Source organism: Pleurodeles waltl, chromosome 8 (genome assembly GCF_031143425.1).
Source record: "Pleurodeles waltl isolate 20211129_DDA chromosome 8, aPleWal1.hap1.20221129, whole genome shotgun sequence".
NCBI classification, from domain to species: domain Eukaryota; kingdom Metazoa; phylum Chordata; class Amphibia; order Caudata; family Salamandridae; genus Pleurodeles; species Pleurodeles waltl.
This window is the reverse complement of record NC_090447.1, coordinates 208,294,211-208,303,989: the sequence shown is the minus strand read 5'-3', so window position 1 is coordinate 208,303,989 and position 9,779 is coordinate 208,294,211.

Genomic DNA, 9,779 nt, shown 5'->3' with positions numbered 1-9,779 from the left:
AAACAATGTTTTAGCTCTAGTGTACAGAGATGTACAACGAATGCATTTGCAACGAAAATGTAACACAGCTTCTTTTTTTTTTTTTACAACGAGTATGCTTTTACCAGGAAAGCCTTTACCACGACAATGTGTGTATTGTACAGGAAAGTATAAACCCTTAAATATCTATATATATATATATATATATGTATATATATATATCTCATTGGCTGGTGGGAGGAGCAGGTATTCACTGCACCCAATCTAGTCAAGAACATGGAACGTGTGGTCTTGTGGCCACGTTTTCGTGATGATTTGTTTCCAATCTGTCATGGAAATAAAAATGGATGGGGCAATGAATTTTGTTGGAAATCTTAATGACAATGCTTTGAATTTGCAGTTTATAACCAATGTACATAGGGAACACTAAGTATTACTTGATGTAGAAATAATGGTTGCTAATGGTAAGATTACATCAAGGTTGCACCGAAAACCCACTGTTAGCAATAGTTTATTGCATGCACAGAGTAGCCACAATAACCATTTAAAATGGTGTATCCCAAATGGGGAGCTTGTTTGGGAACGCAAAAATTGCAGTGAAGATGTTACATATGAACAATAAAAGTTATCATATTGAACCGGTTCGCCCAACGTGGTTATCCAAATTGGTACTAGACAAGGTGAGTGAGAGAATAAATTCACGCACATGTAATGAAATCCTTTTTATCTGTAAGGAACAGTTAGACAAGCAAAACAACAAGGAGGAGAGGGGTGTTAGACTGATTACCACTTACAATGCCAAGGGCATCTGTGAAATTCTGGCTAAGAATTGGGGTCTTCTACAATGTGATCCACTGATTAGCGACACACTGGGGAATAGGCCCGGAATAACATATCTTAAAACCAGATCACTCAGGCATCTCCTTGTTAATAACAACATTCGTGGTCAGGACATGAGTGCAAATACCTTAGATACATCCATGCCTGGTTTTTATATATGTGGCCAGTGTAAAACATGTACTCACTCACCCGATATTAAAGAGATCAGTTTAGCTGGCAAGAAGGCAAAAAGACCCATCACCAAGTTCATCATATGCAGTACAGCTTTTGTGGTGTACATTTTGGAATGCCAGTGAGGCTTATGGTACGTGAGCAGTACCATACAGCGTGAAAGGAAAATAATTTTGGAACACGCGAAAGCTATTGGCAATGAGGATGATCATTACCCAGTTGCTCGACATTTCAAAACCCACCATTCTAGCAATATGAATCTTTTGAGACACATTGGTATTGATCATGAAGTCCGATTGGGAGCACACTGCCTAACATTCCAGTCGAGTTCGCCCCTTGCATCCTCGTACATGCAGTTTGAACAATTAACGCTTGCTTGAAAAAATCTGTAGTATTTCACTAAAGTTAGTGCAGACAGTACTGCTCATCTCTAGACACGTGTTTCTGGGTTAGTGCCCTTTATCAGTAGAGACCAAAGAACAACAAAAATATTTGGAGTTGCTGGAAATGCCGCCGATATCGTCTTAGGTTTAGTACCACTCCCCGGCTCATAGGTGCGTCTCCAGAGTATTGACCATATCGCAATGGATCCCCGGGGTTGGGGAGAGGACCCTAACATTGAGAAAATCAGAGTCAAAATTAATGATATTACTTAATACCAAGGAACTAGGAGGTTTGAAATCAGATGAGGAGTTACATATACACTTGGAATAGGTGTAAATATTGGAGGTTATAAAGGTTTTATAGTGTACATAATTGCTAATAGCTATGCTGGATTACATACTATTGCTGCAGAAGTGTGCAACCAGTTTTACTGTTTTGTTTTATTTCAGGAAGGAGAGGAAGGGACTCATTTGACTGATGTCACTTGCGTGATATTAATTTGTATTTTACTGAAGTAAGGACATACAGTAAGGTAAACTTGCTGCTGTTTGGTTTATACCTACACTTGCCCATTCAGGCTTTATTCTCTTGATACATTTTTTGTCATCATACACTTTTCTGTCATATTATTTTGTGTTATGTTGTTGATTTTCTGACTGCAAGTTATATTATCCTAAAGGAAAGGGCCATATAGAATACCTTGGAGTGGACACACCCTTTGCACAGGCCCACTTGGGCTTTAATTTTGTAGTATTGTGAAATATGTGCATAAATAATTATTTTATGTGCTTATTCTAGGATATATACAAGGTGGCTTCTGAACATGTTTTTTGCTTCATTCTGCTCATTTATGACATTATGGAATATGATGCTTTGAGAGTCCTATTAGACACTATAGGTGACCAATGTGAATAATTACTGAGCAGCCAGCTATAACAGAATCTTCATTATTTTGTATGTTATTTAGTGGTGTCACTAGTACAACATGTGGTGTAGTAGCAACTACAAGGGATCATTGTTAATAATTATAAAGTAGCCAGTTACAACAGTACTTGAAGTATGTATAATTGCTTTGCATATTATTTTATGGATTTTGCCAGTCCAACATGGCCCCTACGTTCATCATGCGTTTTATTGTACTGCAAGTCCTTCTACTATGTTACTTGAGTGTGTAGGTTCACGTGATATTTAATGGTGTTTTGTAGCACTTCTCCCTGTGCATGAACAAGACTTAGTCCTGAATCACATCGCAGGGGCTGGATCTTGGAATAAACTTCATTGAAGGATCCTTAAGTGTGCATGTTCGTCTGTTTGCAGTCTTTTTCATAGATTTGTATGTATATATATATATATATATATATATATATACATATACATATATATACACATATATATATGTGTGTGTGTGTGTGTGTGTGTCTAATGGGATTAAAGTTACTTATACTTACATTTCCACTGTAAAATAATACATGGTAAAGACATATGTGTTGTAAAAAATTAACAGGTAAGTGGAAACGTATTTTTTACTATATCTATCTATATATATATATATATATATATATATATATATATATATATGGATATATATATATATATATATATATATATATATCTGTGTATACATCTCATCCTATTTATCCACAACCCCTAAAGTCTAAAAATACCCTTGCCATCTCAAACACACACCCACCCTAAAAATACCCTTCCCATCCAAAAACCATACCCACCCTAAACACTAAAAATACCCTTCCCTCCCAAAACCCATACCCACCCTAAACCCTAAAAAATACCTTTGTCCCCAAATCACCATACCCACCCTAAGCACTAAACTTTACCATTGACTCCCAAAAATCCATACCAGCCCAAAACACTAAAATACACTTGCCATCCCAAAACCTAATCCCACCCTAAACCATAAAATACCCTTGCCATCCCAAACACACACCACCCTAAAAATATCCTTCCCATCCAAAACCCATACCACCCTAAAAACTAAAAATACCCTTGCCACCAAAAACCCATGCTCACCCTAAACCCAAAAAATACCTTTGTCTCCAAATCACCATACCCACCCTAAGCACTAAAATTCCCATTGACACCCAAATACCCATACCAGCCCGAAACCCTAGAAATATACTTGCCATTCCAAAACCTAACCCCACCCTAAACCTTAAAAATACCATTGCCACCAAAACTCTATACCTACCCTAAGTCCTAAAAATACATTTGCCATCCCAAAACCTATACCCACCATAAAAATTCCCTTGTCACACAAAAACCCATACCCACCATAAACCCTCAAAAAACCCTTGCCACCTAAAAGCCCGTACCCACACTAACCACTAAAAATACCCTTGCCACCCAAAACCCATACCCAACCTAAACATAAAAATAGCATTGCCACCTAAAAACCCATACTCAACCTAAGCACCAAAATTACACTTGACACCGAAAAACCCATACCAACCTGAAAGTCTAAAAATACCCTTGCCATTCCAAAAACTATACTCACCCTCAACCTTAAAGATTCCATTGGCACCCAAAACCTATACTCATCCTACACTCTAAAAATACCTTTGCCATCCCAAACCCTTTACTCACCCTAAACCATAAAAATTCCCTTGCCACCCAAAAATCCATACCTAAACCCAGCCCTAAAAATTCCCTTGCCACACAAATATCCATACCTACCCTAAAGCCTAAAAAATCCTTGCCACCAAAATCCCAAACCCAGTCTAAGCCCTAGAATTAACCTTGACACCCAAAAACCCATACTCACCCTAAACCCCAAAAATACCATTACCACCCCAAAACCTATAACCTCCCTAAAGCCGGAAAATACCCTTGCCATCCCACAACCCATACCCACCTCAAACCCTAAACATTCCCTTGCCATCCAAAAACCCATACCCACTCCAAGCCCTAAAAATTCCCTTGCCAACCAAACTCCCTATCCCCCAGTGGATTTGCGGCCCTGGGACCGCATCCTCCAGTGCCAGACCTCAACATTTCTTTTTTGTTTGGCCCCCTTCCCAGGCTGGTCTTGGCCCCTGGGAGCTCATCCCCTAGAGCCTGACCTTCATTAAATGGAGGCTTATTTTGGCCCCGGGACCCCACCTCTTGGGGCCTGGCAGTATTGCCTGGGTGCTCCCAGGGTACCCTATGTGCGATAGGACCACGGGTGGTGGGTTAAGGTGCCTGCTGATCCCAGCTACCTTCCTGCGTCCTGGGGGAGCTAGCATTGGTGTCACAGACAGGGAGCTGCTAAATGTGCAGCATCCTGTCTGTGAGAACAATAGTTTCCTCTCTTTCCCTGTTCACATATCTGTGGGCTCGGAAACAGATTATACCTCTGCTTCTAGCAAGCGTGAGTTATTGGAAGCGGTGTTGTGTTTGCTGTGAATTGGCAGGAGCTGTCAAAGTTCCTGCCAAGTCATAGCAAACAGCTGTGTCCAGGGGGTGGGAAGGAGCCGGCCATGTTGTCCTCTCCAACCTTAATCTTCGCCCCAGGGAGGTGGTTGGTCCCCGGGTGCCGTGACGGACCCCCTTCCTTATTTCAATTTAGCCCCAGGGGGTGATGATCCCCAGGGCTGTGGGGGGTCATGTGGCACTCCTTAATGAATTGCCCGAGGAAGGTGGTGGTCCCTGGGACACGAGGGGTCTACAGAACCCCTCCTACTATAGCCAAGAGATTTTGCCCGAGGTGCGCGTCCCCCCACTAGATGATTTAAGCCCCAGGGAGGAGGGGGGCCCCATGCACCCTCTCCTTTATTATTTATATGCCCCTGGGATCTGACCCACCCAGGCTCCTTATTAAAGCAAGCGTGGGAGACAACACTTGTTTTTTATTTTTTTAATTATTGCAGCGGATTCGCAACCCCATTGCGAATTTAGCAGCACACTTTTTTGTGCTTTTTTGCCCCGAGGGTTTCCCCAGCACCAGAGCTAACTTGTCAGGGTGTCCCTGACTAAAGCCAAGTCCCAAGATGGCTGTCAACATTTCCTGGTTGAAGTGTCGGCAGCCAATCAGATCTGAGCATGAGATCTAGAGGGTTCCCACAGTCTCCACATCTCTATATATACAAATTGGAATTTTCTTTAACATCTCAAAAACCACTGAACAGATTTACACCAAGTAACAAAAAGGTGCTTTCTGGTCCAAGAGCTACCTTTCTGCCAGATTTGGTGTAATTCCAGCCAGAGGATCGGGCTGCATTGCTGTTCCCAAAGCTTATGGGAATTAAAAAGGGAAAAAACATTTTGGGTTCCCCCTTTTTCTCAGCCCCTTCCAGACAGCAGCTGACATGAGCGTTGTATTTTTTGGGAATTTTCATGAAGATTTATCAACTGGAGCCAAAGATATAGGCAAACAAAAACACTTTTTTTTAATAGGAACTAGGTTCTAATTATAGCCACTAGGCAATATATATATATGTATATATATATATATATATATGTATATATATATATATATATATTCACTGAAAGCAAAAGGTTTCAGGGCCGTTATAGTTAGGTTCCCATTTCACAGGTACAGAACCAGTGAAATTCAGCAGTTGTAGTTGCTCAGCTAAATACAATTTGCACCCCCATAATGCACTGCTTATGACCTCACATAATGCATCACTCATGGCATGGTCAGTGACATCACTGATGGCATCTCAAATTACATCACTGCTGACATCATCCAGTGAGTGTAAGTGGTTGAACAGATGTGTGAGTGGGAGTCTAAGTGGCTGTTCAGGTGACTGGGTACATGTTTGCTTGTATGGATGAGTGATGAAGTTTGTTTTGTGACTGTATCAGTGAGTGAGTGAGTGAGTCAGTCAGTCAGTGCCTGTGAGTGATTGGATGTATCACTAGGTTTTTGCATAAATGTGTGGATGTGTCAGGGACTTTATGGGAGAGTTAATGGATGTGTGAGTAGCTATATTGGTTACTCACTGGGTGTGTCAGTGTGTGCATTGATGATTGATGTGAGTTGCTGCTTGAGTGAGTGAGTGTGTGAGTCGTCATATGTATGAATTAGTGGATGTGGTAGTGACTGTATTGGTGAGTGAGTGGGTGAGTCAGTGGCTGTAAGGCTGACTGGATGCATGAGTGACTGTATACATAAGTGAGAGAATATATAATTGACTGTATAGGAGAGTGAGTGGATGTATGAGTAGTTCTCACTAAGTGAGTTGGTGTGTTAGTGTCTGCATGGGTGACTGACTGGGTGTGTCAGTGATTGTATAGGTGAGTGACTGGATTTGGTAGTTGTTGTACAGGTGAGTTACTTTGTGTGTAAGTGTCTGTATCAGAGAGTGAGTGGCTATGACTATGACTAGATATCTGAGTGTGGGGGTGTTTGACTGCTTGTATGGGTGAGTGAGTGGGTATATTAGTGGATGTGTGGGTATGTTATTTGTTTTTGTGAGTGGTTCTAGAGGTGTGTGAGTTGGTGTCTGAGTGGCTATATGAGGGTGTGAGTGAGTATGTGAGTAGCTGTGTAAGTGTATGAATAACTGACTTAATAATATATGGGAGTGAGTTGTGCTAGTGACTGTGTGAGTGAGGGAGTTTGTGTCTGCCAGTAGGCTTATGGATCTATGAATGAGTGTGTGAGTAGTGTGTGGATGTATAATAGTTTGTATAGGGTATGAGTGGATGTTTGAGCCTTTTTTGTGAATTATGTAGTCAGTGATGTCATCAGTGATGTCACTGACCACATCATGAGTGATGTAATATGTGAGGTCATAAGCAGTGCATTACGGGAGTACACGTTATAGTTATCTGAGGTAACTATCACTGCTGAATTTCACTGGCTTTGTATGTGTGAAATGTGTATGTCATGGAAAATAACAGTTTTTTCCAGAAATAGTGATTTGTCCAACTTTACAATTGGTAATTGAGTCGCTAATTTAGTTGCATCTGCTTTGCATTGTTGGAGCATTAAGATGATATATTCTGCGTGGTATCTTTAAACAATTAATCAAAACTGACAGTTTTACCGTCTGGTAGAGTTATGAAGATATTCGTTCTGAGTCTATTTCTGTTTTTGAACAGAAGGAACAATGTTCACAATTATACTCCCAGGAATAACTTGGTCCAAATAGTTGCTCAATAGGTACAATGTCTTCTTCTGAAATGCCCGGTGGGAACATCATATCTCTTCTGCATGTTCTTGAGTGCTTTGAGTGAACTGTACTGATCCAGTGCACACATCTGCAAGATCTCTAATAAAACATGCAGAGTATATTTTTGCTCTGCTACTGCACAAAAGTTCTAACAAGCTCAAGACGGCAGAGCATGATCTTTCTTCATTTCTCTGTTTTAGTTCATGAACCAGAGTAGGGAAACAGAATAGAGCATTGAGGACTACATTAGCATAACAGTAGACTCCAGAGATATTTGAGAACTGGTAACTTACAATATCATCATCAGTTTTACTAATTATTTTCTCCAATACTTCTTTTTTTTTCCCTCAGGAACATCAGTCTGATCCTTTGAAATCTTTTGTTTTGTTAAGATTGTAGGCTTTTTGTAAATTGGGTACTGCCCTAGATGTGGAGCAAACATGCTTCTCAAACGGTCTTACCTCAGTACACAAGTGGAATTAGCATTTACATTACCCTCATCAAACTCTATCAGATACAAACCAGACAAAGTTCTAACCCAAGGCAATTCTACATGTGACATACCTTCCTTGAACACAGTGCTGCCATTATTAATAAATACAGCATCAACACTCAAACCTTCAGACCTATGTATTATCACAGCATATGCTAAAGACACTCGAAACTGCTTTCAGCAAACATAAAAGTCTTTTACAAGTAAGAAACGTGCAACAGACCTTGCTATCTGTTTTACACCTTCAAAATCATCAAATTGAATTGCTAGATATTGAACCTCATATCTGTTGGGATACAAAATGAGATCAATTATTTTACCTGTAGCTCCATTCATGAATCCTTCTTCAACATTCAAATTACACCGTCAAGTCACCCTACAGTTCTTACAAAAACATAAACAGTTTTCTAATCCCACATTTGTGGAAACAGACTTTTCCAAAGAGTTGAGTTTTGATTGCAGTTTTTCACTCAACACTATTGTTACTCCTTGGTGTTCCATTTGATCTTTTGATGTGAGTTCCAATAATTGTTCTTTCTCCAGTTGTAGTAGTTCTTTACTAAAAGAGGTAAATTTTTTATGAGTAGGCATTAGACACACACTGGATTATCCTTGTTGAAAAAAATCAAACATTCACTTTGCTGCAGATGTTTTTGAAGGAAATATGTGTTTTATAAGTCAAGTTTCCAAGCAACGTTTCTCTTCTTTTGACAGTGTTCCTACTCTGATATCCTTTAGAATATTTCCACATTGCATATCAGATGCTTGACACATGTTTCTAAATAGTTCTTTATGGTGGAAATTCAACCAAATTTTCACATTTCTAACACTTCCAAAAGAATTACAAGTTTCTTCATGTAAGAATGTTTTGAACACAGGCTGTCCTTTCACTGGGATAAGTTGTAATAAATCACCAAAAACAATTAGATGTTTTCCACCAAAAATGACATCATAATCTGCCTTCAATGTCTGCTGCATTTTTAAATGTGCAAAGGAAAGCCTTAAGTTTGAGACCATGCTCACGTCATCAAGGATTAAAAGTTTCTATTTCTTCAAAACTCTGGAAACGTCATGATAAGCTTCTTCAGATAACTTTTGGTATTCCAGTTTATTACTGTGTTCAACAGGCAGCATAAGAAGATGACATAAGGTAATTCCTTTGACTTTGTGTGCAGCCAATCCAGTAGGGGCTGTTACTACATATGATAGAGTAGAATCTGTAGTCCTATGCAGATAAGTGGTGAGAATTTGTATCAAAAACATTTCCCTGTGTCAGCTTGTCAATTTACTTACAAAGAAATTGGCTTAAAACTTGAACATTTTCATTGATTCTTTTCATAAGGGAATCCACATTCTATTTTTTCTTTAACCTCCATGTTTATTTCTTTTTGCTCTTCATTGAGTTGTTCTACTAACTGTTCCAAGTCAACATTTTCTTCTCTTGCTTGTTGCATTGCTGTCTCCACCTGATTAATTGCTATGGCAGTGATTATGGGCTGTCCAAGAGGATCTTGACTGAGAGGTCCAGAACTCTGGCTGCTTTGTGAGCTGTCCTTTGCTCTCTCAGAAGCACTTATCTCTTCTTCAATTTCTTCATTCAACATTCTTAGATAGTTTGGAAAAATTGGGAACTCAATGATGCCTTTTACAGCACTGAAAGAGTCTTCAAAGTGTCAAATTGTCCAAGTAACTCTGTTTCAGAGCACCAAGGTTTGAATAGTTGGAGAGGTGCTAAATAGAAAAATCTTTTTTCTCAGCAGTCTGACAAGTACGTTTTCTGTGCTTTATTAAGT